Source organism: Rhinoderma darwinii, unplaced genomic scaffold, assembly GCF_050947455.1.
Source record: "Rhinoderma darwinii isolate aRhiDar2 unplaced genomic scaffold, aRhiDar2.hap1 Scaffold_471, whole genome shotgun sequence".
NCBI lineage: Eukaryota > Metazoa > Chordata > Amphibia > Anura > Rhinodermatidae > Rhinoderma > Rhinoderma darwinii.
Genome location: NW_027464017.1, coordinates 117,052 through 144,365, shown reverse-complemented (window position 1 = coordinate 144,365; position 27,314 = coordinate 117,052). Strand labels below are relative to the sequence as shown.

General features: G+C 45.9%; 10 non-coding genes and 2 pseudogenes across 10 annotated transcripts; all 12 read left to right on the top strand.

The window, feature by feature from the left end:
- The first annotated feature begins 227 nt into the window (after positions 1–227).
- LOC142719161 (U2 spliceosomal RNA) lies at positions 228–418 on the top strand. Its single transcript, XR_012872617.1, has one exon. It is a non-coding gene; the product is annotated as a U2 spliceosomal RNA (small nuclear RNA).
- A 6,843-nt stretch (positions 419–7,261) lies between these two features.
- Positions 7,262–7,453, top strand: LOC142719184 (U2 spliceosomal RNA). The gene has a single exon (XR_012872639.1). It is a non-coding gene; the product is annotated as a U2 spliceosomal RNA (small nuclear RNA).
- A 1,290-nt stretch (positions 7,454–8,743) lies between these two features.
- LOC142719160 (U2 spliceosomal RNA) lies at positions 8,744–8,934 on the top strand. Its single transcript, XR_012872616.1, has one exon. It is a non-coding gene; the product is annotated as a U2 spliceosomal RNA (small nuclear RNA).
- Positions 8,935–10,224: 1,290 nt separating this feature from the next.
- LOC142719159 (U2 spliceosomal RNA) lies at positions 10,225–10,415 on the top strand. Its single transcript, XR_012872615.1, has one exon. It is a non-coding gene; the product is annotated as a U2 spliceosomal RNA (small nuclear RNA).
- A 6,324-nt stretch (positions 10,416–16,739) lies between these two features.
- LOC142719200 (U2 spliceosomal RNA) lies at positions 16,740–16,941 on the top strand (annotated as a pseudogene).
- Positions 16,942–18,235: 1,294 nt separating this feature from the next.
- On the top strand, positions 18,236–18,426 carry LOC142719157 (U2 spliceosomal RNA). Its single transcript, XR_012872612.1, has one exon. It is a non-coding gene; the product is annotated as a U2 spliceosomal RNA (small nuclear RNA).
- A 1,290-nt stretch (positions 18,427–19,716) lies between these two features.
- LOC142719156 (U2 spliceosomal RNA) lies at positions 19,717–19,907 on the top strand. The gene has a single exon (XR_012872611.1). It is a non-coding gene; the product is annotated as a U2 spliceosomal RNA (small nuclear RNA).
- Positions 19,908–21,197: 1,290 nt separating this feature from the next.
- On the top strand, positions 21,198–21,388 carry LOC142719155 (U2 spliceosomal RNA). Its single transcript, XR_012872610.1, has one exon. It is a non-coding gene; the product is annotated as a U2 spliceosomal RNA (small nuclear RNA).
- Positions 21,389–22,678: 1,290 nt separating this feature from the next.
- LOC142719152 (U2 spliceosomal RNA) lies at positions 22,679–22,869 on the top strand. Its single transcript, XR_012872609.1, has one exon. It is a non-coding gene; the product is annotated as a U2 spliceosomal RNA (small nuclear RNA).
- Positions 22,870–24,159: 1,290 nt separating this feature from the next.
- LOC142719151 (U2 spliceosomal RNA) lies at positions 24,160–24,350 on the top strand. The gene has a single exon (XR_012872608.1). It is a non-coding gene; the product is annotated as a U2 spliceosomal RNA (small nuclear RNA).
- A 1,290-nt stretch (positions 24,351–25,640) lies between these two features.
- On the top strand, positions 25,641–25,831 carry LOC142719261 (U2 spliceosomal RNA). Its single transcript, XR_012872702.1, has one exon. It is a non-coding gene; the product is annotated as a U2 spliceosomal RNA (small nuclear RNA).
- Positions 25,832–27,121: 1,290 nt separating this feature from the next.
- On the top strand, positions 27,122–27,232 carry LOC142719212 (U2 spliceosomal RNA; annotated as a pseudogene).
- Positions 27,233–27,314: the final 82 nt, after the last annotated feature.

The window sequence follows — 27,314 nt, the reverse complement described above, 5'->3', positions numbered from 1 at the left end:
GCGTTTTTATGTAGATTCCTCCTCTTTCAGCACTGCATTGTGGTGCAAGCAAAAGAAGCAAATCCTGTCTGGCTTCCTCTCCGGCCTTTATTCACCTCCCGCTTAGTAGCTGTAAATGTGTGTGAGCCTGCAGGGCCCCATGGAATTGCCTAGGAGTAGGCTGAATCGCTGCAAGGGGTGAACAGCAGTATGGGACAGGCTCGGGCAAGGCAAGGGCCGCTCGGGTTATCGCTTCTCGGCCTTTTGGCTAAGATCAAGTGTAGTATCTGTTCTTATCAGTTTAATATCTGATACGTCCCCTATCTGGGGACCATATATTAAATGGATTTTTAGAACAGGGAGATGGAAATAGAGCTTGCTCTGTCCACTCCACGCATTGACCTGGTATTGCAGTATTTCCAGGACCGGTGCACCCTTCCCTTATGTGTTGACTAAAATCAGATTCCAAAAGTGTTTTTTCTCTTTGCCATTGTTTCTGTCTTTCTGAAGGGATCTCCCCTTTTAATCCCATTATTTCAACACCTGTTGGACAATGCATTTGTACAGTCATGTGTGATAATGAGCTCATTTATTAAATGCAATTAATGAATACATTGCCACCTCTTGTTGTGTGTGTGTGTGTGTGTGTGTGTGTGTCTTCTGTGTTTCTGTGTTTCCGGCATTTCACATTGGAACAGCTCATTCACCTTCCTTGTCTTCTCTCCGCCCTCCCTCCCTCCCTCCTAGGTAAGTTAAAGAGCTGCACCTGAGCCAGCCACTGATTGATGCAGCACCACAGTCAAATAGTGGAGTGGAGTGGAGTAGGGGAACAGCAAACAGCCATTAAAGCAGCCAGCCGCCTACCCGCCACAATGGACCTACCTGTGTACACTAGGTGGATGTGATGGAATGTACTGTCGTCCCTACATTTCAAGAAGAAGTAAGAATTGCAGTTGCAACAAACCCTTGCTTGCCTACAAAGAGAGCAGCAATTTGGATTTGTTACTATGTTACCTGGAAGAATAACAAACTGTGCAAGGATGGAGGTTGTAGGAGCAAAGAGAAGTTGTCTGTAAAGTTGGTGGATGCCTATTTTCCATTTTGCAGTCCCTTGTCTCCCTCTTGTGGCCTCCTGGAGGCAAATAAATGTGCAAAAAAAAGACAGCCTGGCGGCCGGCTGTTGCAGTGTTGCCCTCTCAGGCAACACTGAGTGACTGACTGAGCCTCACAGTCTTATATAAAGTTCAGACGGAACTTTGCACGTGTCATAGTGGAGCCCTCAGGATTCCAGAGCCAGCTTTCTGACATCATAATGGGGCCTGCCTCAGAGATAAAAGCCTGGGCCCAGGCAGTGTTGTTCAGTGCTGCTCAGCAGGCAGCACAGGACTGGATTAAAGCTGATACAAGGTGTGAAGGAACAAGGGGTGGCTGTGGGCATGCACTTGCTGCCGCTGCCAGTGTTTATCTGCATGGCAGGAGGGCATTTGGGCGTTGCCAGGAAGGCGTTTTTATGTAGATTCCTCCTCTTTCAGCACTGCATTGTGGTGCAAGCAAAAGAAGCAAATCCTGTCTGGCTTCCTCTCCGGCCTTTATTCACCTCCCGCTTAGTAGCTGTAAATGTGTGTGAGCCTGCAGGGCCCCATGGAATTGCCTAGGAGTAGGCTGAATCGCTGCAAGGGGTGAACAGCAGTATGGGACAGGCTCGGGCAAGGCAAGGGCCGCTCGGGTTATCGCTTCTCGGCCTTTTGGCAAGATCAGGTGTAGTATTTCTGTATCTGGTTTTGTTGGGAGGTGTCCGGGGTACCCTGCTCCTTGGCCTTGGGGGATCGTCTCTTTTCACAGAGAGACTTCACCCCCTTGCTGCTATTTGGGGAGTGGGCTTAGCCCCCGGACAACGAGTTGCGATCGCGCCTTACCCAAGAGGTCAACCGGCCTTGAGGCGTTTTTCTAAGAGCGTTCCGAGGGCGTTTATCGGGCTTCGTAGGTGTCTGGGGTACCCTAATCCTTGGCCTTGGGGGAGGGTTCCACTTAATTGTGGAATCTGAGCCCTTGCTGCTATAAGGGACAGGCTTAGCCCCCAGGCACTGAAAATGCCATATACATTTGGATTTGCATCCGGGGACACCCGGTTGCGCCAGTCCGTCCGCATCGAGGTGGAAGAAGGCCATCGCCAGCGGAAGAACCTTCGCTTCATTGTGGAGGTGATTCTGCTGGACTTCCTGGGGCTCAAGCGGGCGGACATCCTGTGTCTCAACGACCAGGAAAGCCGCGGTCGGTACACCGTATCCTTTACGGCCGCGGCATGTTGCGACAACATGCACAAAAGATTGTCTGATGCGGACCAGAGTGAGGAGCGGCTAAATGGACTGAACTTTTTATTCCTCTACGGGGAGGAAGAAGTCCCGCTCGTGATGTGCATGTTCAGTCCATTTGTCTCAGAGTGTGACATTGAAACCTTCCTCAGTCGTTACTGCAGGGAGGTCCGCTTCTCACATAAAATCTTGAACACCCAGAGCTTCTGGAATGGCAAAAGGAAATATTGGGTGAAGTTCCGCCAGGATCCCAATGGCATTGGAGGCTTACATCACCCACCCCAGAACTTTGCCATTGGGAAGAATCGAGGATTCCTATTTTACCCCCAGATGCCAATAGCCTGCCGGAACTGCTTGAGATATGGCCACACCAGAGAACATTGTGACCGGCCCCATGTGGTGCAGTGTAACAGGTGTGGCCAGGTTGGACACGTAGCGGCAAAATGCAGTTCCGAGGTGTTGTGCAATCTGTGCGGCATGACTGGGCATGCTTTTAAAGATTGCCCCCGCAGAGCGAAATCTGGGCTACCCAGACCAGGGCCAGAGCGGCAGTTTGCAACATGTGCAGACGCCGCTGGTAATGCCCCAAAACGAGCATTGACGACTGAGGGGTCCAGGCCAAAGTCCTTCACAGCTCCATCGGGGGGCCCACCGATGTCAGCCTCGAGGGACGGCCATAGGGATTCCACCGGGTCCAGGCAGAGCAGGAGGAATTCTGACTCTGCTGGACATAAGTTGACCGGCACCTCTGCAAACAGGTCCTCTGCTCCGCCTGCAGTGGACCCTGTTGAGGCAGTGGTTAGCGACAGGCGTCGTGGCTCCGTAGGTTCTGCAGTAGGACCTGACGCCTGTCCCAAGAGTGTGGGCATGGAGCGGAGACACTCTGTGTCAGACGAGGGCTCCATTAAGAAAACCCTAAAATATGCTGGATTGGAGCCTCGTTTTGACCATTTCCGGTCAACGGGGGGGTCAGAGCAAAGTTCCTCCACTGCGGTTGTGGAGGGGCTTGCGATGAAGGCTCCCCGTAAGCAGGCAAAGGTTGCCAAGAGTGATGGGACCTCACAGGCCCCTGTGCAGCTGCCCAGGAAGGACATCAGCGATATCTTCAGCCAGGGGCCAGAGATGGGTGAGAGCGACTTCGAGGAGATGGATAGGAGCCATTCTGCAAAGAGACAGCGAGAGGAAGAGGAGTCCGGAGTTCGGAGGAAAGCTGCCTATCGGAGTTCGGATGAGAGCAGTGTGGGGGTTGGAGCCGCCCACGTATCTGGCTCTGACCCTACCAACATCCAAGATTTATTGACCCCTCAAAAAGGGGGTCCAGACTCGCAGCTGATCTCCGAATACGACTCTTCTGGTTCGGACCCTGACCTCAACTAAGACTATGTTGGTTCCTATCAAAGTCGCCTCACTAAATGTGAGGTCCCTAAAGAGCCCTGTCCGCAGGACTGCTTTATTTTCATTTTTAGAGACTGTGGACTTTGACCTTTGCCTGCTTCAAGAATGTGGAATCCCTAATGACTTGGAATATCAAGATTTAAAGATGGACTGGAAACTAGGCCCCTCAGTCTGGTCTGGTGGAAATGACTGTCGCTCTGCGGGGGTTGGATTGCTCTGCCGAGGTCGTTTTATCTCCATCCAAACAGTGACTGAAATCATGCCCGGCAGAGCTATTTTAATACATTTGCTTTTTAATGGAATTTTAATTCGTGTTTTAAACGTTTATGCCCCTCCTACCAAACAGGAGAGGGCAGAACTATTAGAGATTTTACCATTGTTTTGTGTTGGGTCTACCCCCCTGCTGGTGGGTGGTGATTTTAACTGTGTGCGAGATGGAGAACACCGGCAGGGTGGGGATTTTAATCGAAAAATTGACCGTACTTCTTACCTGCTCAAGAATTTTATTGGTGATTTTAAATTGAAAGACTGCTGGAGGGAACTCTTGCCTGCGGACCCAGGCCCCACCTGGTCCAATGGAAGAGTGAGCTCCAGAATTGATTTTATTTTCACTTCTAATAGTTTTATTCCCAAAAAATGTTTGCTTTTAACAAATATTTTATCTGATCACAAGCTCCTTTCAGTGCACCTGGAGCTAGAGGGAGAGCAAAAAGCTTGTAGGGGTCCCTGGAGACTAAACACCACACTCCTGGAGGACCCCATCATTAAAGAGGAGTTTGTGCGGACCTACCAGTGTTGGCAGTCCCATAGAGCGCCCAGTCAGCCTATGCTACACTGGTGGGAGGGCATTAAACCCAAAATCAGAGCTTTTTTTATTCGAGCAGGTAAGAAGAAAGCAAAAGAGAGAAAACAATGGTTTTATGTTCTTAATAAACGTTTACATGTACTTTTTAAATTGAAGGAGATTGGTATGGATGTTGATGATGATATCTTAAATCTTAAAGCTGAAATAAAACATGCCATAGAAGAGAAAGGGAAACAAATAATTTTTAATTCACATGTAAAGCACCTCGAGGATGGCGAGAAGTGTTCCCGGTTCTTCTTCAAAAAGGTAATGGATAAACGAGATGTCATTTTAAACCTTGAAGGAGAAACCACTATGGTCGGCATTTTAAATTCTGCTTTTAATTTCTACCAATCTCTTTTTAACAAGAAAAATATTGATCCTTCCTTTTTAGAACATGTTCTTAATTCCCTTGATGCCAAGCTAGATATTTTAGACCAGGAAGTTTTATCCCGTAATATTACCTTGGAGGAACTTTTATTTGCTTTTAAAAGTTTTTCTAATGGGAAAGCTCCTGGGGAAGATGGTCTGCCCATCGAATTTTATCATGCTTTTTGGGAAATTTTAAAGAATGACATGTTTTTATTGTATAAGGAAGTTTTTATTACTGAAGAGCTGCCCCCTTCCTGGAGGAGGGGGATTGTGTCCTTAATTTTTAAAAAAGGTGAGAGGGACCAGTTAAAAAACTGGCGCCCTATTACTCTTTTAAACGTTGATTGTAAAATTTTAGCTAAACTAATAACAATCCGTTTTAAACCTTTTATTCAGAAATTAATCCATCCAAACCAGGTATGTGGGGTACCTGGGAGGTCAATTACTGAGTCCCTGAATATTTTACGTGACATCATTTGGTATTTTAAAGAAAGGGGTCAAAGCCTTGCTATTTTATCCTTAGATTTCGAGAAGGCTTTTGACCGGGTCTCCCATGAATATCTTTTTATGGTTCTTAAAAAGATGGCTGTTCCTGAAATTATTTTAACACGTATTAAGCTTTTATATCGATCCTGTTTTAGCCAAATTTCTATCAACGGATTTTTAACTAAAGGTGTTCCTCTTTTATCAGGGGTGAAACAGGGGTGCCCGTTGTCTCCGCTCCTTTTTATTTGTGCCATAGAACCTCTGTTCACCCTAATAAGAGATGATAAAGTCATCAGAGGCGTGCCCATACCTGGAGGAAGGGGGAACCAGGTAAAAATCCTAGGCTATATGGATGACGCCACCGTCCTATGCCCAGACGCCGCTTCTATGAGACGGGCATTGAGGAACACCGGCTTTTTTTGTGAAGCCTCTGGTTTTAAATTAAACGTTGATAAGTGTGACTGTTTTTATACTGGTGTATGGGATTCCTCTGTGACACCAGGAGTTAACATGCAGCAGGATCAGATAAAAATTTTAGGAATTGTTTTTAATCAAGAAAACGATGGGAGACCCAATTGGGATTCAGTAATTGCCAAAATGGAAAAAAAGGTTTTAATGTGGAATTTGAGAAATCTCACCATGGAGGGAAAAGTTTTAATAATTAAATCTGTTTTATTACCCATAATGCTTTATGTAGCTATGGTTTTCCCTCCAACAATTTTATATATTAAAAAAGTGACCAGGATCTGTTTTATGTTTTTATGGGGTTCCAAAATGGAAAAACTAAAACGTGATTTTATGTACAGATGTAAGGACAATGGCGGGAGAGATGTTCCTAACCTTTTTAACTTCTTTTACATTAAATACTTTTGCTTCTGTTTTAAAATGTATAATTCTGATGGTATTTTTAGCTACTTTTTAAAGTACGCTACGGGCATGATTTTTAAACGATGGTTTCGTGTCCCTTTGAATTCTCCTGTGCTTCTGTGTCCCCCAAAACAATATGCGGTGCTCGAAAAAACTGTCAGGCTCCTAGGTCTCCAAGAATTGGAGCCTGACATATTGGGGGACCAGAAAAAAGTGTCACTCTCCTGTAGGCGGCAGGAGGATACTCTGGCAGTTTCAAATTTCTCACAGGCAAGGTCCAAGGTGGTGTGGCGGAACGTTTTCGGGAAATTTATGGCAAATGTGCACAAGGACCTTGCCTGGGCAATCGTTCACCAGTGCCTCCCTACTCGTGAATTCCAGCATAGGCGAGGACTGGTGGCGAGAGCCAAGTGCCCGAGAGACAGGTGTGGTGACGACGAGACGGTAATGCACCTGTTTTGGAACTGCCCATATGCACAGGAGGTTTGGAGGAAGGTAGGCCCATTGCTGAAATGGGCCTGCGGTCTTAAAGATCTTAAATTTGAATACGTGTTTTATGGTCTTTTTAACTGCCCAAGTTTTAAACAGCAAATGGTCTGTTGGATCATTTTAAACTGTTTTAAGAATGCCATCTGGAAGGTTAGGAACATTCTGCTTTTTAAACATGATTTTATTGACGTTAAAAATTGTGTGAAATATGCCCTAAGTGAAATGTATATTTATTATCTTAGGGACAAAAAGCAGCTAGGGGTAAAAGAAGCAACATCCATGTGGTGTTTGCAAATGTGGAATACCATAACATTGTAAATAAAAATGGTTTTATTCTTTTATGTCTTTTATGCCCTGTATAAATTTTATCCTGCTATTGTTCTGTACTTTTATTATAACATCTGTATTAATGGTCTTATTATTATTACTTTTGTATTCATTTAAATGTATGAATATTCATGTATTATGCTGTTGATTTTATCTTGTGGTTTCAATTTTAAAAAAAAGTCTGTAAAATATATTATTTTTGCCAATAAAAAACTTTGTTGAAACCTTATCTGTTCTTATCAGTTTAATATCTGATACGTCCCCTATCTGGGGACCATATATTAAATGGATTTTTAGAACAGGGAGATGGAAATAGAGCTTGCTCTGTCCACTCCACGCATTGACCTGGTATTGCAGTATTTCCAGGACCGGTGCACCCTTCCCTTATGTGTTGACTAAAATCAGATTCCAAAAGTGTTTTTTCTCTTTGCCATTGTTTCTGTCTTTCTGAAGGGATCTCCCCTTTTAATCCCATTATTTCAACACCTGTTGGACAATGCATTTGTACAGTCATGTGTGATAATGAGCTCATTTATTAAATGCAATTAATGAATACATTGCCACCTCTTGTTGTGTGTGTGTGTGTGTGTGTGTGTGTGTCTTCTGTGTTTCTGTGTTTCCGGCATTTCACATTGGAACAGCTCATTCACCTTCCTTGTCTTCTCTCCGCCCTCCCTCCCTCCCTCCTAGGTAAGTTAAAGAGCTGCACCTGAGCCAGCCACTGATTGATGCAGCACCACAGTCAAATAGTGGAGTGGAGTGGAGTAGGGGAACAGCAAACAGCCATTAAAGCAGCCAGCCGCCTACCCGCCACAATGGACCTACCTGTGTACACTAGGTGGATGTGATGGAATGTACTGTCGTCCCTACATTTCAAGAAGAAGTAAGAATTGCAGTTGCAACAAACCCTTGCTTGCCTACAAAGAGAGCAGCAATTTGGATTTGTTACTATGTTACCTGGAAGAATAACAAACTGTGCAAGGATGGAGGTTGTAGGAGCAAAGAGAAGTTGTCTGTAAAGTTGGTGGATGCCTATTTTCCATTTTGCAGTCCCTTGTCTCCCTCTTGTGGCCTCCTGGAGGCAAATAAATGTGCAAAAAAAAGACAGCCTGGCGGCCGGCTGTTGCAGTGTTGCCCTCTCAGGCAACACTGAGTGACTGACTGAGCCTCACAGTCTTATATAAAGTTCAGACGGAACTTTGCACGTGTCATAGTGGAGCCCTCAGGATTCCAGAGCCAGCTTTCTGACATCATAATGGGGCCTGCCTCAGAGATAAAAGCCTGGGCCCAGGCAGTGTTGTTCAGTGCTGCTCAGCAGGCAGCACAGGACTGGATTAAAGCTGATACAAGGTGTGAAGGAACAAGGGGTGGCTGTGGGCATGCACTTGCTGCCGCTGCCAGTGTTTATCTGCATGGCAGGAGGGCATTTGGGCGTTGCCAGGAAGGCGTTTTTATGTAGATTCCTCCTCTTTCAGCACTGCATTGTGGTGCAAGCAAAAGAAGCAAATCCTGTCTGGCTTCCTCTCCGGCCTTTATTCACCTCCCGCTTAGTAGCTGTAAATGTGTGTGAGCCTGCAGGGCCCCATGGAATTGCCTAGGAGTAGGCTGAATCGCTGCAAGGGGTGAACAGCAGTATGGGACAGGCTCGGGCAAGGCAAGGGCCGCTCGGGTTATCGCTTCTCGGCCTTTTGGCTAAGATCAAGTGTAGTATCTGTTCTTATCAGTTTAATATCTGATACGTCCCCTATCTGGGGACCATATATTAAATGGATTTTTAGAACAGGGAGATGGAAATAGAGCTTGCTCTGTCCACTCCACGCATTGACCTGGTATTGCAGTATTTCCAGGACCGGTGCACCCTTCCCTTATGTGTTGACTAAAATCAGATTCCAAAAGTGTTTTTTCTCTTTGCCATTGTTTCTGTCTTTCTGAAGGGATCTCCCCTTTTAATCCCATTATTTCAACACCTGTTGGACAATGCATTTGTACAGTCATGTGTGATAATGAGCTCATTTATTAAATGCAATTAATGAATACATTGCCACCTCTTGTTGTGTGTGTGTGTGTGTGTGTGTGTGTGTCTTCTGTGTTTCTGTGTTTCCGGCATTTCACATTGGAACAGCTCATTCACCTTCCTTGTCTTCTCTCCGCCCTCCCTCCCTCCCTCCTAGGTAAGTTAAAGAGCTGCACCTGAGCCAGCCACTGATTGATGCAGCACCACAGTCAAATAGTGGAGTGGAGTGGAGTAGGGGAACAGCAAACAGCCATTAAAGCAGCCAGCCGCCTACCCGCCACAATGGACCTACCTGTGTACACTAGGTGGATGTGATGGAATGTACTGTCGTCCCTACATTTCAAGAAGAAGTAAGAATTGCAGTTGCAACAAACCCTTGCTTGCCTACAAAGAGAGCAGCAATTTGGATTTGTTACTATGTTACCTGGAAGAATAACAAACTGTGCAAGGATGGAGGTTGTAGGAGCAAAGAGAAGTTGTCTGTAAAGTTGGTGGATGCCTATTTTCCATTTTGCAGTCCCTTGTCTCCCTCTTGTGGCCTCCTGGAGGCAAATAAATGTGCAAAAAAAAGACAGCCTGGCGGCCGGCTGTTGCAGTGTTGCCCTCTCAGGCAACACTGAGTGACTGACTGAGCCTCACAGTCTTATATAAAGTTCAGACGGAACTTTGCACGTGTCATAGTGGAGCCCTCAGGATTCCAGAGCCAGCTTTCTGACATCATAATGGGGCCTGCCTCAGAGATAAAAGCCTGGGCCCAGGCAGTGTTGTTCAGTGCTGCTCAGCAGGCAGCACAGGACTGGATTAAAGCTGATACAAGGTGTGAAGGAACAAGGGGTGGCTGTGGGCATGCACTTGCTGCCGCTGCCAGTGTTTATCTGCATGGCAGGAGGGCATTTGGGCGTTGCCAGGAAGGCGTTTTTATGTAGATTCCTCCTCTTTCAGCACTGCATTGTGGTGCAAGCAAAAGAAGCAAATCCTGTCTGGCTTCCTCTCCGGCCTTTATTCACCTCCCGCTTAGTAGCTGTAAATGTGTGTGAGCCTGCAGGGCCCCATGGAATTGCCTAGGAGTAGGCTGAATCGCTGCAAGGGGTGAACAGCAGTATGGGACAGGCTCGGGCAAGGCAAGGGCCGCTCGGGTTATCGCTTCTCGGCCTTTTGGCTAAGATCAAGTGTAGTATCTGTTCTTATCAGTTTAATATCTGATACGTCCCCTATCTGGGGACCATATATTAAATGGATTTTTAGAACAGGGAGATGGAAATAGAGCTTGCTCTGTCCACTCCACGCATTGACCTGGTATTGCAGTATTTCCAGGACCGGTGCACCCTTCCCTTATGTGTTGACTAAAATCAGATTCCAAAAGTGTTTTTTCTCTTTGCCATTGTTTCTGTCTTTCTGAAGGGATCTCCCCTTTTAATCCCATTATTTCAACACCTGTTGGACAATGCATTTGTACAGTCATGTGTGATAATGAGCTCATTTATTAAATGCAATTAATGAATACATTGCCACCTCTTGTTGTGTGTGTGTGTGTGTGTGTGTGTGTGTCTTCTGTGTTTCTGTGTTTCCGGCATTTCACATTGGAACAGCTCATTCACCTTCCTTGTCTTCTCTCCGCCCTCCCTCCCTCCCTCCTAGGTAAGTTAAAGAGCTGCACCTGAGCCAGCCACTGATTGATGCAGCACCACAGTCAAATAGTGGAGTGGAGTGGAGTAGGGGAACAGCAAACAGCCATTAAAGCAGCCAGCCGCCTACCCGCCACAATGGACCTACCTGTGTACACTAGGTGGATGTGATGGAATGTACTGTCGTCCCTACATTTCAAGAAGAAGTAAGAATTGCAGTTGCAACAAACCCTTGCTTGCCTACAAAGAGAGCAGCAATTTGGATTTGTTACTATGTTACCTGGAAGAATAACAAACTGTGCAAGGATGGAGGTTGTAGGAGCAAAGAGAAGTTGTCTGTAAAGTTGGTGGATGCCTATTTTCCATTTTGCAGTCCCTTGTCTCCCTCTTGTGGCCTCCTGGAGGCAAATAAATGTGCAAAAAAAAGACAGCCTGGCGGCCGGCTGTTGCAGTGTTGCCCTCTCAGGCAACACTGAGTGACTGACTGAGCCTCACAGTCTTATATAAAGTTCAGACGGAACTTTGCACGTGTCATAGTGGAGCCCTCAGGATTCCAGAGCCAGCTTTCTGACATCATAATGGGGCCTGCCTCAGAGATAAAAGCCTGGGCCCAGGCAGTGTTGTTCAGTGCTGCTCAGCAGGCAGCACAGGACTGGATTAAAGCTGATACAAGGTGTGAAGGAACAAGGGGTGGCTGTGGGCATGCACTTGCTGCCGCTGCCAGTGTTTATCTGCATGGCAGGAGGGCATTTGGGCGTTGCCAGGAAGGCGTTTTTATGTAGATTCCTCCTCTTTCAGCACTGCATTGTGGTGCAAGCAAAAGAAGCAAATCCTGTCTGGCTTCCTCTCCGGCCTTTATTCACCTCCCGCTTAGTAGCTGTAAATGTGTGTGAGCCTGCAGGGCCCCATGGAATTGCCTAGGAGTAGGCTGAATCGCTGCAAGGGGTGAACAGCAGTATGGGACAGGCTCGGGCAAGGCAAGGGCCGCTCGGGTTATCGCTTCTCGGCCTTTTGGCTCAGATCAGGTTTATTGCCTGGTCTGGGCCGGGGGTTCGGTCTTTCGTGGAGTCCTCTCCGACGTTTTTGGGAGCGATCACCGTGCCGTTGGGCATTCCATATCAAGATGGCAGCTGTGCGGAATACTATTCGTTTTGTGGTAAATGAGCAGAGGAGAGACGAAGTGGATACTGGGCACATCATTGAGAACATCCTTCTGGACCTGGCTGGAGTTAAGTTGGTAGAGGTATTCTGTATCCAAGCTTTCAGTAATATTGCTACGTATGACGTATCCTTTTTTGAGGCCGCCTACTGTCTAAATGTTTTTCAGTTGCTCAAGGAGAAACACATGCATGAGGCTTTAACATCTATTGAAGTGCAACCTCTTTTTTCAGCAGTGGAGAAATGTATCACAATCCACATGTATAACCCATTTCTGGATAGAAGGCTGGTTAGGGCCTTTTTAGCTCACTACTGTACCCATGTTAGAGGTGGTGTGGAGCAGAAGAATCTATGGGGAGTTTTCAATGGTGATATCAAGTACTGGGTCAGGCTGAAACCTGACTCCAGCTGTATTGGAGGAGTGATGAATCCTCCTGCTAATTTTTCAATTGGTGGTAATAAGGGATATCTTTACTACCAAGATATGCCATGCTTTTGTAGATCATGTTTTTCCTACGGGCATACCAAAGATGCATGCAAAGGCAAGGTATGCAGGAATTGTAAAGAAACAGGACATGAGGCTAGTGCATGTATTTCCCCATCCAGGTGTGACATTTGTGGTTTGCCTGGTCATACCTGTAGAAAATGCCCAAAGGTGTTTCCCTTCTTAGGGCAAGAGAGAAGGACATGGGGCAGACAGGTGAGAACAACAGGTTCCCTTGCTGCCTCTTCTGATGTAATTTCAGAGCCTGCTGGCAGTGTTTCTGTGGCTGCTTCTCAGGACCCTGGGAAAGCTGGATTTGGAGAGGTTCTAACCTCACATACTGATAGCATGGAGTTGGGTGTGGTCCCTCCTGCAGAGCCAACTGTTGATGAGACACCTGTGGTTATACCTATGGAAGGTGAAGACACAGCGCCACCTAGTGGGTGTGCATACCCTGATAATGGTGCAAGTATGCAAATTTTGTCTTTCTCTAGCCCAGAGTCAAAAACGGAAGACTCAGCTAAAGTGGAGTGGTCAATATCGGAGGAGGACGAGAAGGAGGCCAGGATGCCTAGTGCCACTAGTGCGGAAATTTTCCACAAAGTTGTCTCAAAAAGGGGGAAGTCTGGAAAGGCGGTGAAGAGACTGAAGATAGGTTTGTTGGAAGATTCTGCTCATGCAAATCCTTTCTCATTGCTGGACAGTGACTCTAGTTGTAGCCCTAAGTCATCTGAGGTGGCCTCAGAAGTACCCAGCTCTCCTGGGGAAGGTTTCCTCAGTGAAGCCAATGTGGCGAATCTGGAAAGAGCTATGTATTTCCCTGGGACGTGATATGTTCTGGTTTTCTCATGGCTTTCTTTTCCACTAACCATACTATGCCCGCATGTCTTTGAGATTAAAGATTGTCTCTCAAAATGTACGGGTGTTCTCCTCTGCTCACAAGCGTGCTGCAGTCCTGGACTTTTTGGCCTCTAAGGGCAGTGACATTGTTTGCGTACAAGAATGTGGTTTATCAAAAATGCCTAGGAAAGAAGAATGGAAGTTTGGGGAAGCAATTTGGTCCTTTTCTTCCACAAATAGGAATGATGGAATTGGTATTCTCTTCAAAAATAATGAGTTTGTCATCAAACAGACTCAAATCATTCAGGAAGGAAGATGTGTCTGTGTGTTACTATCCTATAAGGGGTGGCAGTTTAGGCTTATCAATATCTATGGCCATGCTGTGAAAACTGATAGGTTGGCACTTTTTGATAGTTTAAAATTTTTTCTACATGGTAAAGTTCCTGTTATTATTGTCGGTGATATTAACTGTATCCTGGAGAAGCAGGCCCGAGCTGGATCCACAGAGTCTAATGTGGACGCTACCGGAAGTTTGTGGAATAAAATTTTGCAGGACTTTGCTTTGCAGGACGCTGTCACCAGGAAACCAGGTCCATTTACTTACCATGCCGATGACGGAAGAACGGATTCTCGTCTGGACTTTTTCTTTTTTTCTACTTCAGCAATGAAATGTGTCGATTATGCGCAGGAGAGAGTGTGGTTTTCAGATCACGAGTGTTTGTTGGGGGTTTTTGTTATAAATAATTTCTTTTATGGTAGAGGGGTATGGAAGATGAATGTCAGTTTTCTGAGTGATGAAAGGGTAAAAACTAGGTTTGGGAAAAAATATGGGTTTTGGGTTAGGAAGAAAAGTTCTTTCTCTAATGTGTGTGAATGGTGGGTATGGGTGAAAAAAAAGATTGGTGGGTTTTTTAGACAGATAGGATATAGAAGAGCGAGAAGGAAAAGATTGCAATATTCACGCTTTAATATGCGGATGACGTTCCTTCATCAATGTAAAAATTTGGGTATGGATGTAAGACACGATTTAGAAAAAACAAAAAAAGATATTAAGGAGTGGTTCCGAGAGAAAGGGAAAGAAATAATATTTAGGTCTAAGGTGGAGGTTAGAGATAATCACGAGAAGTGCACTAGATTTTTCTTTAAAAAAATGTGTGGTGGGAAAAGTGGTATGAATGTGTTATTGGATAAGGATGATAAAGAGGTGTTTGGTAAGGATGTGATTGATGTGGTGTCTGATTTTTATAAACAACTGTATGATGTGAAGAAGTGTGATCTGGGTGATGATGAGGAGTTTTTGGATATTGTGTGTAATTTTGTTCCTGAAAGTGAATGTGAGCTTTTGCTTGGTGAGATTATGGATGGTGAAGTAAAGGATGTGGTGGGAAGTATGGCCAAAAATAAGTCTCCAGGGATCGATGGAATACCAGCTGATTTCTATGGGAAATATTGGGATATAATTGGGAAGGATGTTATTGATGTTATGAGAGTGTTGTTTTCTGGGACGAATATGTGTGATGTGATGAAGAAGGGTATGGTAGTTCTGTTGCATAAAAAAGGAGATAAGAGACGGTTAGAAAACTGGCGACCAATTACTTTGCTGAATACGGATTATAAAATTTTTGCCAAGCTGATTGCGAATCGTATGAGAGATGTGATTGGGTGTGTAATTGATGAGGATCAGGTATGTGCGGTACCGAAAAGGAAATTGCATGAGAACGTGGCGTTGGTGCGGGACATGCTTGAGGATTGTAAGGGTCGGAATAAGAAGGTGATTGTGTGTGCGTTAGATTTTGAGAAAGCGTTTGATCGTGTGGCGCATGTGTTTTTGTTCAAAGTGTTAGAGAGAATGGGTTTTCCGGTTCAGTTTGTGAGTTTGTTGAAGAAATTATACGCGAATGCAAAGAGTTGTGTGCAGGTGAATGGGTTTTTTTCAGAATCATTTAGTATTATGTCTGGTGTGCGACAGGGTTGTCCGTTGTCTCCCATCCTTTTTATTTGTGCGATTGAACCATTGTTGCAAATGATTAGAAATGATAAGGTTGTGAAAGGTTTGGTGGTGCCCGGGTGTGATGGAAAGCGTGTGAAAGCTTTGGGATATATGGATGATATTTGTGTATTGTGTGATTCAGTGTATGATATGTCCAGAGTGAAGTTGATTGTAAATATGTTTTGTATTGCGTCTGCTTTTAAAATAAATTGGGGTAAGAGCAAATTTAAAATTTTTTTCAGTAATGAGCGAGTGAGTGATTCTGATATGGAACAGGTGAATGGTGTGAAAATTTTGGGTATTGTGTTTGATGATGAGCTGAAAGGGAAAGAAAGTTGGGATGAGTTAGGTGGTAGGATTGTGAGAAAGTTGGAAATGTGGAGAATGAGGGATCTTTCTTTTTCGGGGAAGGTTTTAATTGTCAAAAGTATTATTCTACCTATGATTTTATATGTTGCTCTGGTTTTTCCTCCTGCTGTTGCTATGTTAAAAAAAGTGAATAGAGTTTTGTTCCTTTTTCTATGGGGGAGCGGGATTGAGAAGGCAAGGAGAGAAATTCTAATGAAAAGCAGACGTAATGGAGGCCTTGATTTCCCAAATTTGGAGATTTTCATTGGAATTAATTGTGTACGTTTTTTTGTAGAGCTTTTATTTAAGGAATCCAAGGCTTCCAGAATGTCTAAGTATCTAGCTGGAACGGTGATTCAGCGTCTAAGTTGGGAAAAAAGAAATTTATGTAAACCAATTGCTTTCCAGTGCACGGGGTGGTATTTGTATGTAGAAAAATTTATCAAAAAGTTCCAGCTAGAGGATGTAAGAATGGAGAGATTTTTGAGAGAAAAGAATGTTGTGAGAAGTATGTGTATGAATAATGTGATGTGTTCTGTAAATGGTTTGAATTCGATGGAGTCTAAGTCTGTGTGGAAGAAGATTGTTACGTTTGATGTGTCAAATAAGCAGAAAGATTTGTTATGGATGTCGGTACATGGAGTGTTGCCTGTAAGGAGTGTTCAGAAAAGAAGAGGTTTGGTTGCGTCTGAAAGGTGTCCGAGAGAAGGTTGTGGGGATGATGAGGATGTGAGTCATGTGTTCTGGTCGTGTAAGCATGCAAAGGATGTTTGGAAAAAGTTGAGTGGGTTGTGTGAAGAATTGACTGGTTTGAAGGTTTTGACGTATGAAATTGTCTTGTTTGGTTTGTGTAGTTTGGGTAGTGAAAAGGATAGAGTGTTGTGGATTTTTCTGACTTGTGTGAAAGAAGTATTGTGGAATACGAGGAATTTGAATGTGTATAAAAGAGAAGTATTTGAGATGGAGGATGTGGTTAGTATGGTATTGGCTAAATTGTATTTTTATTATAAATGGGATCTAGAAAGAGGTATGGATGCGGAAGGGATATGGCGAATGTTAAAATGGAGGTATTTAGTTTGAGGAATTTTGTTTGATTTATCTTGTATTTGATGGAAAAATAAAATAATGAACCAGAGTGATGAGATTTTTTGAAAAATAGAGAGGTGGTTTGAACAACTACAGTTCTCGGTTTTATTCAAAAAAACCTGAATGGTTTAATAAAAAAAAAAAAAAAAAAAAAAAAAAAAAAAAAAAAAAATCTGTTCTTATCAGTTTAATATCTGATACGTCCCCTATCTGGGGACCATATATTAAATGGATTTTTAGAACAGGGAGATGGAAATAGAGCTTGCTCTGTCCACTCCACGCATTGACCTGGTATTGCAGTATTTCCAGGACCGGTGCACCCTTCCCTTATGTGTTGACTAAAATCAGATTCCAAAAGTGTTTTTTCTCTTTGCCATTGTTTCTGTCTTTCTGAAGGGATCTCCCCTTTTAATCCCATTATTTCAACACCTGTTGGACAATGCATTTGTACAGTCATGTGTGATAATGAGCTCATTTATTAAATGCAATTAATGAATACATTGCCACCTCTTGTTGTGTGTGTGTGTGTGTGTGTGTGTGTGTCTTCTGTGTTTCTGTGTTTCCGGCATTTCACATTGGAACAGCTCATTCACCTTCCTTGTCTTCTCTCCGCCCTCCCTCCCTCCCTCCCTCCTAGGTAAGTTAAAGAGCTGCACCTGAGCCAGCCACTGATTGATGCAGCACCACAGTCAAATAGTGGAGTGGAGTGGAGTAGGGGAACAGCAAACAGCCATTAAAGCAGCCAGCCGCCTACCCGCCACAATGGACCTACCTGTGTACACTAGGTGGATGTGATGGAATGTACTGTCGTCCCTACATTTCAAGAAGAAGTAAGAATTGCAGTTGCAACAAACCCTTGCTTGCCTACAAAGAGAGCAGCAATTTGGATTTGTTACTATGTTACCTGGAAGAATAACAAACTGTGCAAGGATGGAGGTTGTAGGAGCAAAGAGAAGTTGTCTGTAAAGTTGGTGGATGCCTATTTTCCATTTTGCAGTCCCTTGTCTCCCTCTTGTGGCCTCCTGGAGGCAAATAAATGTGCAAAAAAAAGACAGCCTGGCGGCCGGCTGTTGCAGTGTTGCCCTCTCAGGCAACACTGAGTGACTGACTGAGCCTCACAGTCTTATATAAAGTTCAGACGGAACTTTGCACGTGTCATAGTGGAGCCCTCAGGATTCCAGAGCCAGCTTTCTGACATCATAATGGGGCCTGCCTCAGAGATAAAAGCCTGGGCCCAGGCAGTGTTGTTCAGTGCTGCTCAGCAGGCAGCACAGGACTGGATTAAAGCTGATACAAGGTGTGAAGGAACAAGGGGTGGCTGTGGGCATGCACTTGCTGCCGCTGCCAGTGTTTATCTGCATGGCAGGAGGGCATTTGGGCGTTGCCAGGAAGGCGTTTTTATGTAGATTCCTCCTCTTTCAGCACTGCATTGTGGTGCAAGCAAAAGAAGCAAATCCTGTCTGGCTTCCTCTCCGGCCTTTATTCACCTCCCGCTTAGTAGCTGTAAATGTGTGTGAGCCTGCAGGGCCCCATGGAATTGCCTAGGAGTAGGCTGAATCGCTGCAAGGGGTGAACAGCAGTATGGGACAGGCTCGGGCAAGGCAAGGGCCGCTCGGGTTATCGCTTCTCGGCCTTTTGGCTAAGATCAAGTGTAGTATCTGTTCTTATCAGTTTAATATCTGATACGTCCCCTATCTGGGGACCATATATTAAATGGATTTTTAGAACAGGGAGATGGAAATAGAGCTTGCTCTGTCCACTCCACGCATTGACCTGGTATTGCAGTATTTCCAGGACCGGTGCACCCTTCCCTTATGTGTTGACTAAAATCAGATTCCAAAAGTGTTTTTTCTCTTTGCCATTGTTTCTGTCTTTCTGAAGGGATCTCCCCTTTTAATCCCATTATTTCAACACCTGTTGGACAATGCATTTGTACAGTCATGTGTGATAATGAGCTCATTTATTAAATGCAATTAATGAATACATTGCCACCTCTTGTTGTGTGTGTGTGTGTGTGTGTGTGTGTGTCTTCTGTGTTTCTGTGTTTCCGGCATTTCACATTGGAACAGCTCATTCACCTTCCTTGTCTTCTCTCCGCCCTCCCTCCCTCCCTCCTAGGTAAGTTAAAGAGCTGCACCTGAGCCAGCCACTGATTGATGCAGCACCACAGTCAAATAGTGGAGTGGAGTGGAGTAGGGGAACAGCAAACAGCCATTAAAGCAGCCAGCCGCCTACCCGCCACAATGGACCTACCTGTGTACACTAGGTGGATGTGATGGAATGTACTGTCGTCCCTACATTTCAAGAAGAAGTAAGAATTGCAGTTGCAACAAACCCTTGCTTGCCTACAAAGAGAGCAGCAATTTGGATTTGTTACTATGTTACCTGGAAGAATAACAAACTGTGCAAGGATGGAGGTTGTAGGAGCAAAGAGAAGTTGTCTGTAAAGTTGGTGGATGCCTATTTTCCATTTTGCAGTCCCTTGTCTCCCTCTTGTGGCCTCCTGGAGGCAAATAAATGTGCAAAAAAAAGACAGCCTGGCGGCCGGCTGTTGCAGTGTTGCCCTCTCAGGCAACACTGAGTGACTGACTGAGCCTCACAGTCTTATATAAAGTTCAGACGGAACTTTGCACGTGTCATAGTGGAGCCCTCAGGATTCCAGAGCCAGCTTTCTGACATCATAATGGGGCCTGCCTCAGAGATAAAAGCCTGGGCCCAGGCAGTGTTGTTCAGTGCTGCTCAGCAGGCAGCACAGGACTGGATTAAAGCTGATACAAGGTGTGAAGGAACAAGGGGTGGCTGTGGGCATGCACTTGCTGCCGCTGCCAGTGTTTATCTGCATGGCAGGAGGGCATTTGGGCGTTGCCAGGAAGGCGTTTTTATGTAGATTCCTCCTCTTTCAGCACTGCATTGTGGTGCAAGCAAAAGAAGCAAATCCTGTCTGGCTTCCTCTCCGGCCTTTATTCACCTCCCGCTTAGTAGCTGTAAATGTGTGTGAGCCTGCAGGGCCCCATGGAATTGCCTAGGAGTAGGCTGAATCGCTGCAAGGGGTGAACAGCAGTATGGGACAGGCTCGGGCAAGGCAAGGGCCGCTCGGGTTATCGCTTCTCGGCCTTTTGGCTAAGATCAAGTGTAGTATCTGTTCTTATCAGTTTAATATCTGATACGTCCCCTATCTGGGGACCATATATTAAATGGATTTTTAGAACAGGGAGATGGAAATAGAGCTTGCTCTGTCCACTCCACGCATTGACCTGGTATTGCAGTATTTCCAGGACCGGTGCACCCTTCCCTTATGTGTTGACTAAAATCAGATTCCAAAAGTGTTTTTTCTCTTTGCCATTGTTTCTGTCTTTCTGAAGGGATCTCCCCTTTTAATCCCATTATTTCAACACCTGTTGGACAATGCATTTGTACAGTCATGTGTGATAATGAGCTCATTTATTAAATGCAATTAATGAATACATTGCCACCTCTTGTTGTGTGTGTGTGTGTGTGTGTGTGTGTGTCTTCTGTGTTTCTGTGTTTCCGGCATTTCACATTGGAACAGCTCATTCACCTTCCTTGTCTTCTCTCCGCCCTCCCTCCCTCCCTCCTAGGTAAGTTAAAGAGCTGCACCTGAGCCAGCCACTGATTGATGCAGCACCACAGTCAAATAGTGGAGTGGAGTGGAGTAGGGGAACAGCAAACAGCCATTAAAGCAGCCAGCCGCCTACCCGCCACAATGGACCTACCTGTGTACACTAGGTGGATGTGATGGAATGTACTGTCGTCCCTACATTTCAAGAAGAAGTAAGAATTGCAGTTGCAACAAACCCTTGCTTGCCTACAAAGAGAGCAGCAATTTGGATTTGTTACTATGTTACCTGGAAGAATAACAAACTGTGCAAGGATGGAGGTTGTAGGAGCAAAGAGAAGTTGTCTGTAAAGTTGGTGGATGCCTATTTTCCATTTTGCAGTCCCTTGTCTCCCTCTTGTGGCCTCCTGGAGGCAAATAAATGTGCAAAAAAAAGACAGCCTGGCGGCCGGCTGTTGCAGTGTTGCCCTCTCAGGCAACACTGAGTGACTGACTGAGCCTCACAGTCTTATATAAAGTTCAGACGGAACTTTGCACGTGTCATAGTGGAGCCCTCAGGATTCCAGAGCCAGCTTTCTGACATCATAATGGGGCCTGCCTCAGAGATAAAAGCCTGGGCCCAGGCAGTGTTGTTCAGTGCTGCTCAGCAGGCAGCACAGGACTGGATTAAAGCTGATACAAGGTGTGAAGGAACAAGGGGTGGCTGTGGGCATGCACTTGCTGCCGCTGCCAGTGTTTATCTGCATGGCAGGAGGGCATTTGGGCGTTGCCAGGAAGGCGTTTTTATGTAGATTCCTCCTCTTTCAGCACTGCATTGTGGTGCAAGCAAAAGAAGCAAATCCTGTCTGGCTTCCTCTCCGGCCTTTATTCACCTCCCGCTTAGTAGCTGTAAATGTGTGTGAGCCTGCAGGGCCCCATGGAATTGCCTAGGAGTAGGCTGAATCGCTGCAAGGGGTGAACAGCAGTATGGGACAGGCTCGGGCAAGGCAAGGGCCGCTCGGGTTATCGCTTCTCGGCCTTTTGGCTAAGATCAAGTGTAGTATCTGTTCTTATCAGTTTAATATCTGATACGTCCCCTATCTGGGGACCATATATTAAATGGATTTTTAGAACAGGGAGATGGAAATAGAGCTTGCTCTGTCCACTCCACGCATTGACCTGGTATTGCAGTATTTCCAGGACCGGTGCACCCTTCCCTTATGTGTTGACTAAAATCAGATTCCAAAAGTGTTTTTTCTCTTTGCCATTGTTTCTGTCTTTCTGAAGGGATCTCCCCTTTTAATCCCATTATTTCAACACCTGTTGGACAATGCATTTGTACAGTCATGTGTGATAATGAGCTCATTTATTAAATGCAATTAATGAATACATTGCCACCTCTTGTTGTGTGTGTGTGTGTGTGTGTGTGTGTGTCTTCTGTGTTTCTGTGTTTCCGGCATTTCACATTGGAACAGCTCATTCACCTTCCTTGTCTTCTCTCCGCCCTCCCTCCCTCCCTCCTAGGTAAGTTAAAGAGCTGCACCTGAGCCAGCCACTGATTGATGCAGCACCACAGTCAAATAGTGGAGTGGAGTGGAGTAGGGGAACAGCAAACAGCCATTAAAGCAGCCAGCCGCCTACCCGCCACAATGGACCTACCTGTGTACACTAGGTGGATGTGATGGAATGTACTGTCGTCCCTACATTTCAAGAAGAAGTAAGAATTGCAGTTGCAACAAACCCTTGCTTGCCTACAAAGAGAGCAGCAATTTGGATTTGTTACTATGTTACCTGGAAGAATAACAAACTGTGCAAGGATGGAGGTTGTAGGAGCAAAGAGAAGTTGTCTGTAAAGTTGGTGGATGCCTATTTTCCATTTTGCAGTCCCTTGTCTCCCTCTTGTGGCCTCCTGGAGGCAAATAAATGTGCAAAAAAAAGACAGCCTGGCGGCCGGCTGTTGCAGTGTTGCCCTCTCAGGCAACACTGAGTGACTGACTGAGCCTCACAGTCTTATATAAAGTTCAGACGGAACTTTGCACGTGTCATAGTGGAGCCCTCAGGATTCCAGAGCCAGCTTTCTGACATCATAATGGGGCCTGCCTCAGAGATAAAAGCCTGGGCCCAGGCAGTGTTGTTCAGTGCTGCTCAGCAGGCAGCACAGGACTGGATTAAAGCTGATACAAGGTGTGAAGGAACAAGGGGTGGCTGTGGGCATGCACTTGCTGCCGCTGCCAGTGTTTATCTGCATGGCAGGAGGGCATTTGGGCGTTGCCAGGAAGGCGTTTTTATGTAGATTCCTCCTCTTTCAGCACTGCATTGTGGTGCAAGCAAAAGAAGCAAATCCTGTCTGGCTTCCTCTCCGGCCTTTATTCACCTCCCGCTTAGTAGCTGTAAATGTGTGTGAGCCTGCAGGGCCCCATGGAATTGCCTAGGAGTAGGCTGAATCGCTGCAAGGGGTGAACAGCAGTATGGGACAGGCTCGGGCAAGGCAAGGGCCGCTCGGGTTATCGCTTCTCGGCCTTTTGGCTAAGATCAAGTGTAGTATCTGTTCTTATCAGTTTAATATCTGATACGTCCCCTATCTGGGGACCATATATTAAATGGATTTTTAGAACAGGGAGATGGAAATAGAGCTTGCTCTGTCCACTCCACGCATTGACCTGGTATTGCAGTATTTCCAGGACCGGTGCACCCTTCCCTTATGTGTTGACTAAAATCAGATTCCAAAAGTGTTTTTTCTCTTTGCCATTGTTTCTGTCTTTCTGAAGGGATCTCCCCTTTTAATCCCATTATTTCAACACCTGTTGGACAATGCATTTGTACAGTCATGTGTGATAATGAGCTCATTTATTAAATGCAATTAATGAATACATTGCCACCTCTTGTTGTGTGTGTGTGTGTGTGTGTGTGTGTGTCTTCTGTGTTTCTGTGTTTCCGGCATTTCACATTGGAACAGCTCATTCACCTTCCTTGTCTTCTCTCCGCCCTCCCTCCCTCCCTCCTAGGTAAGTTAAAGAGCTGCACCTGAGCCAGCCACTGATTGATGCAGCACCACAGTCAAATAGTGGAGTGGAGTGGAGTAGGGGAACAGCAAACAGCCATTAAAGCAGCCAGCCGCCTACCCGCCACAATGGACCTACCTGTGTACACTAGGTGGATGTGATGGAATGTACTGTCGTCCCTACATTTCAAGAAGAAGTAAGAATTGCAGTTGCAACAAACCCTTGCTTGCCTACAAAGAGAGCAGCAATTTGGATTTGTTACTATGTTACCTGGAAGAATAACAAACTGTGCAAGGATGGAGGTTGTAGGAGCAAAGAGAAGTTGTCTGTAAAGTTGGTGGATGCCTATTTTCCATTTTGCAGTCCCTTGTCTCCCTCTTGTGGCCTCCTGGAGGCAAATAAATGTGCAAAAAAAAGACAGCCTGGCGGCCGGCTGTTGCAGTGTTGCCCTCTCAGGCAACACTGAGTGACTGACTGAGCCTCACAGTCTTATATAAAGTTCAGACGGAACTTTGCACGTGTCATAGTGGAGCCCTCAGGATTCCAGAGCCAGCTTTCTGACATCATAATGGGGCCTGCCTCAGAGATAAAAGCCTGGGCCCAGGCAGTGTTGTTCAGTGCTGCTCAGCAGGCAGCACAGGACTGGATTAAAGCTGATACAAGGTGTGAAGGAACAAGGGGTGGCTGTGGGCATGCACTTGCTGCCGCTGCCAGTGTTTATCTGCATGGCAGGAGGGCATTTGGGCGTTGCCAGGAAGGCGTTTTTATGTAGATTCCTCCTCTTTCAGCACTGCATTGTGGTGCAAGCAAAAGAAGCAAATCCTGTCTGGCTTCCTCTCCGGCCTTTATTCACCTCCCGCTTAGTAGCTGTAAATGTGTGTGAGCCTGCAGGGCCCCATGGAATTGCCTAGGAGTAGGCTGAATCGCTGCAAGGGGTGAACAGCAGTATGGGACAGGCTCGGGCAAGGCAAGGGCCGCTCGGGTTATCGCTTCTCGGCCTTTTGGCTAAGATCAAGTGTAGTATCTGTTCTTATCAGTTTAATATCTGATACGTCCCCTATCTGGGGACCATATATTAAATGGATTTTTAGAACAGGGAGATGGAAATAGAGCTTGCTCTGTCCACTCCACGCATTGACCTGGTATTGCAGTATTTCCAGGACCGGTGCACCCTTCCCTTATGTGTTGACTAAAATCAGATTCCAAAAGTGTTTTTTCTCTTTGCCATTGTTTCTGTCTTTCTGAAGGGATCTCCCCTTTTAATCCCATTATTTCAACACCTGTTGGACAATGCATTTGTACAGTCATGTGTGATAATGAGCTCATTTATTAAATGCAATTAATGAATACATTGCCACCTCTTGTTGTGTGTGTGTGTGTGTGTGTGTGTGTGTCTTCTGTGTTTCTGTGTTTCCGGCATTTCACATTGGAACAGCTCATTCACCTTCCTTGTCTTCTCTCCGCCCTCCCTCCCTCCCTCCTAGGTAAGTTAAAGAGCTGCACCTGAGCCAGCCACTGATTGATGCAGCACCACAGTCAAATAGTGGAGTGGAGTGGAGTAGGGGAACAGCAAACAGCCATTAAAGCAGCCAGCCGCCTACCCGCCACAATGGACCTACCTGTGTACACTAGGTGGATGTGATGGAATGTACTGTCGTCCCTACATTTCAAGAAGAAGTAAGAATTGCAGTTGCAACAAACCCTTGCTTGCCTACAAAGAGAGCAGCAATTTGGATTTGTTACTATGTTACCTGGAAGAATAACAAACTGTGCAAGGATGGAGGTTGTAGGAGCAAAGAGAAGTTGTCTGTAAAGTTGGTGGATGCCTATTTTCCATTTTGCAGTCCCTTGTCTCCCTCTTGTGGCCTCCTGGAGGCAAATAAATGTGCAAAAAAAAGACAGCCTGGCGGCCGGCTGTTGCAGTGTTGCCCTCTCAGGCAACACTGAGTGACTGACTGAGCCTCACAGTCTTATATAAAGTTCAGACGGAACTTTGCACGTGTCATAGTGGAGCCCTCAGGATTCCAGAGCCAGCTTTCTGACATCATAATGGGGCCTGCCTCAGAGATAAAAGCCTGGGCCCAGGCAGTGTTGTTCAGTGCTGCTCAGCAGGCAGCACAGGACTGGATTAAAGCTGATACAAGGTGTGAAGGAACAAGGGGTGGCTGTGGGCATGCACTTGCTGCCGCTGCCAGTGTTTATCTGCATGGCAGGAGGGCATTTGGGCGTTGCCAGGAAGGCGTTTTTATGTAGATTCCTCCTCTTTCAGCACTGCATTGTGGTGCAAGCAAAAGAAGCAAATCCTGTCTGGCTTCCTCTCCGGCCTTTATTCACCTCCCGCTTAGTAGCTGTAAATGTGTGTGAGCCTGCAGGGCCCCATGGAATTGCCTAGGAGTAGGCTGAATCGCTGCAAGGGGTGAACAGCAGTATGGGACAGGCTCGGGCAAGGCAAGGGCCGCTCGGGTTATCGCTTCTCGGCCTTTTGGCTAAGATCAAGTGTAGTATCTGTTCTTATCAGTTTAATATCTGATACGTCCCCTATCTGGGGACCATATATTAAATGGATTTTTAGAACAGGGAGATGGAAATAGAGCTTGCTCTGTCCACTCCACGCATTGACCTGGTATTGCAGTATTTCCAGGACCGGTGCACCCTTCCCTTATGTGTTGACTAAAATCAGATTCCAAAAGTGTTTTTTCTCTTTGCCATTGTTTCTGTCTTTCTGAAGGGATCTCCCCTTTTAATCCCATTATTTCAACACCTGTTGGACAATGCATTTGTACAGTCATGTGTGATAATGAGCTCATTTATTAAATGCAATTAATGAATACATTGCCACCTCTTGTTGTGTGTGTGTGTGTGTGTGTGTGTGTGTCTTCTGTGTTTCTGTGTTTCCGGCATTTCACATTGGAACAGCTCATTCACCTTCCTTGTCTTCTCTCCGCCCTCCCTCCCTCCCTCCTAGGTAAGTTAAAGAGCTGCACCTGAGCCAGCCACTGATTGATGCAGCACCACAGTCAAATAGTGGAGTGGAGTGGAGTAGGGGAACAGCAAACAGCCATTAAAGCAGCCAGCCGCCTACCCGCCACAATGGACCTACCTGTGTACACTAGGTGGATGTGATGGAATGTACTGTCGTCCCTACATTTCAAGAAGAAGTAAGAATTGCAGTTGCAACAAACCCTTGCTTGCCTACAAAGAGAGCAGCAATTTGGATTTGTTACTATGTTACCTGGAAGAATAACAAACTGTGCAAGGATGGAGGTTGTAGGAGCAAAGAGAAGTTGTCTGTAAAGTTGGTGGATGCCTATTTTCCATTTTGCAGTCCCTTGTCTCCCTCTTGTGGCCTCCTGGAGGCAAATAAATGTGCAAAAAAAAGACAGCCTGGCGGCCGGCTGTTGCAGTGTTGCCCTCTCAGGCAACACTGAGTGACTGACTGAGCCTCACAGTCTTATATAAAGTTCAGACGGAACTTTGCACGTGTCATAGTGGAGCCCTCAGGATTCCAGAGCCAGCTTTCTGACATCATAATGGGGCCTGCCTCAGAGATAAAAGCCTGGGCCCAGGCAGTGTTGTTCAGTGCTGCTCAGCAGGCAGCACAGGACTGGATTAAAGCTGATACAAGGTGTGAAGGAACAAGGGGTGGCTGTGGGCATGCACTTGCTGCCGCTGCCAGTGTTTATCTGCATGGCAGGAGGGCATTTGGGCGTTGCCAGGAAGGCGTTTTTATGTAGATTCCTCCTCTTTCAGCACTGCATTGTGGTGCAAGCAAAAGAAGCAAATCCTGTCTGGCTTCCTCTCCGGCCTTTATTCACCTCCCGCTTAGTAGCTGTAAATGTGTGTGAGCCTGCAGGGCCCCATGGAATTGCCTAGGAGTAGGCTGAATCGCTGCAAGGGGTGAACAGCAGTATGGGACAGGCTCGGGCAAGGCAAGGGCCGCTCGGGTTATCGCTTCTCGGCCTTTTGGCTAAGATCAAGTGTAGTACTTTAGGGTATTGCCTTGTTTCTTGGTCAGGAGGTGCCCTGGTACCCTTTTCCTTGGCCTGGGGGGATCGTTTCTCTTAGGAGAGACTTCACCCCTCTGCTGCTATTGGGGAGGAGGATTAGTCCAGGGCAACGGGGAGCGATCACCTGCCTGGT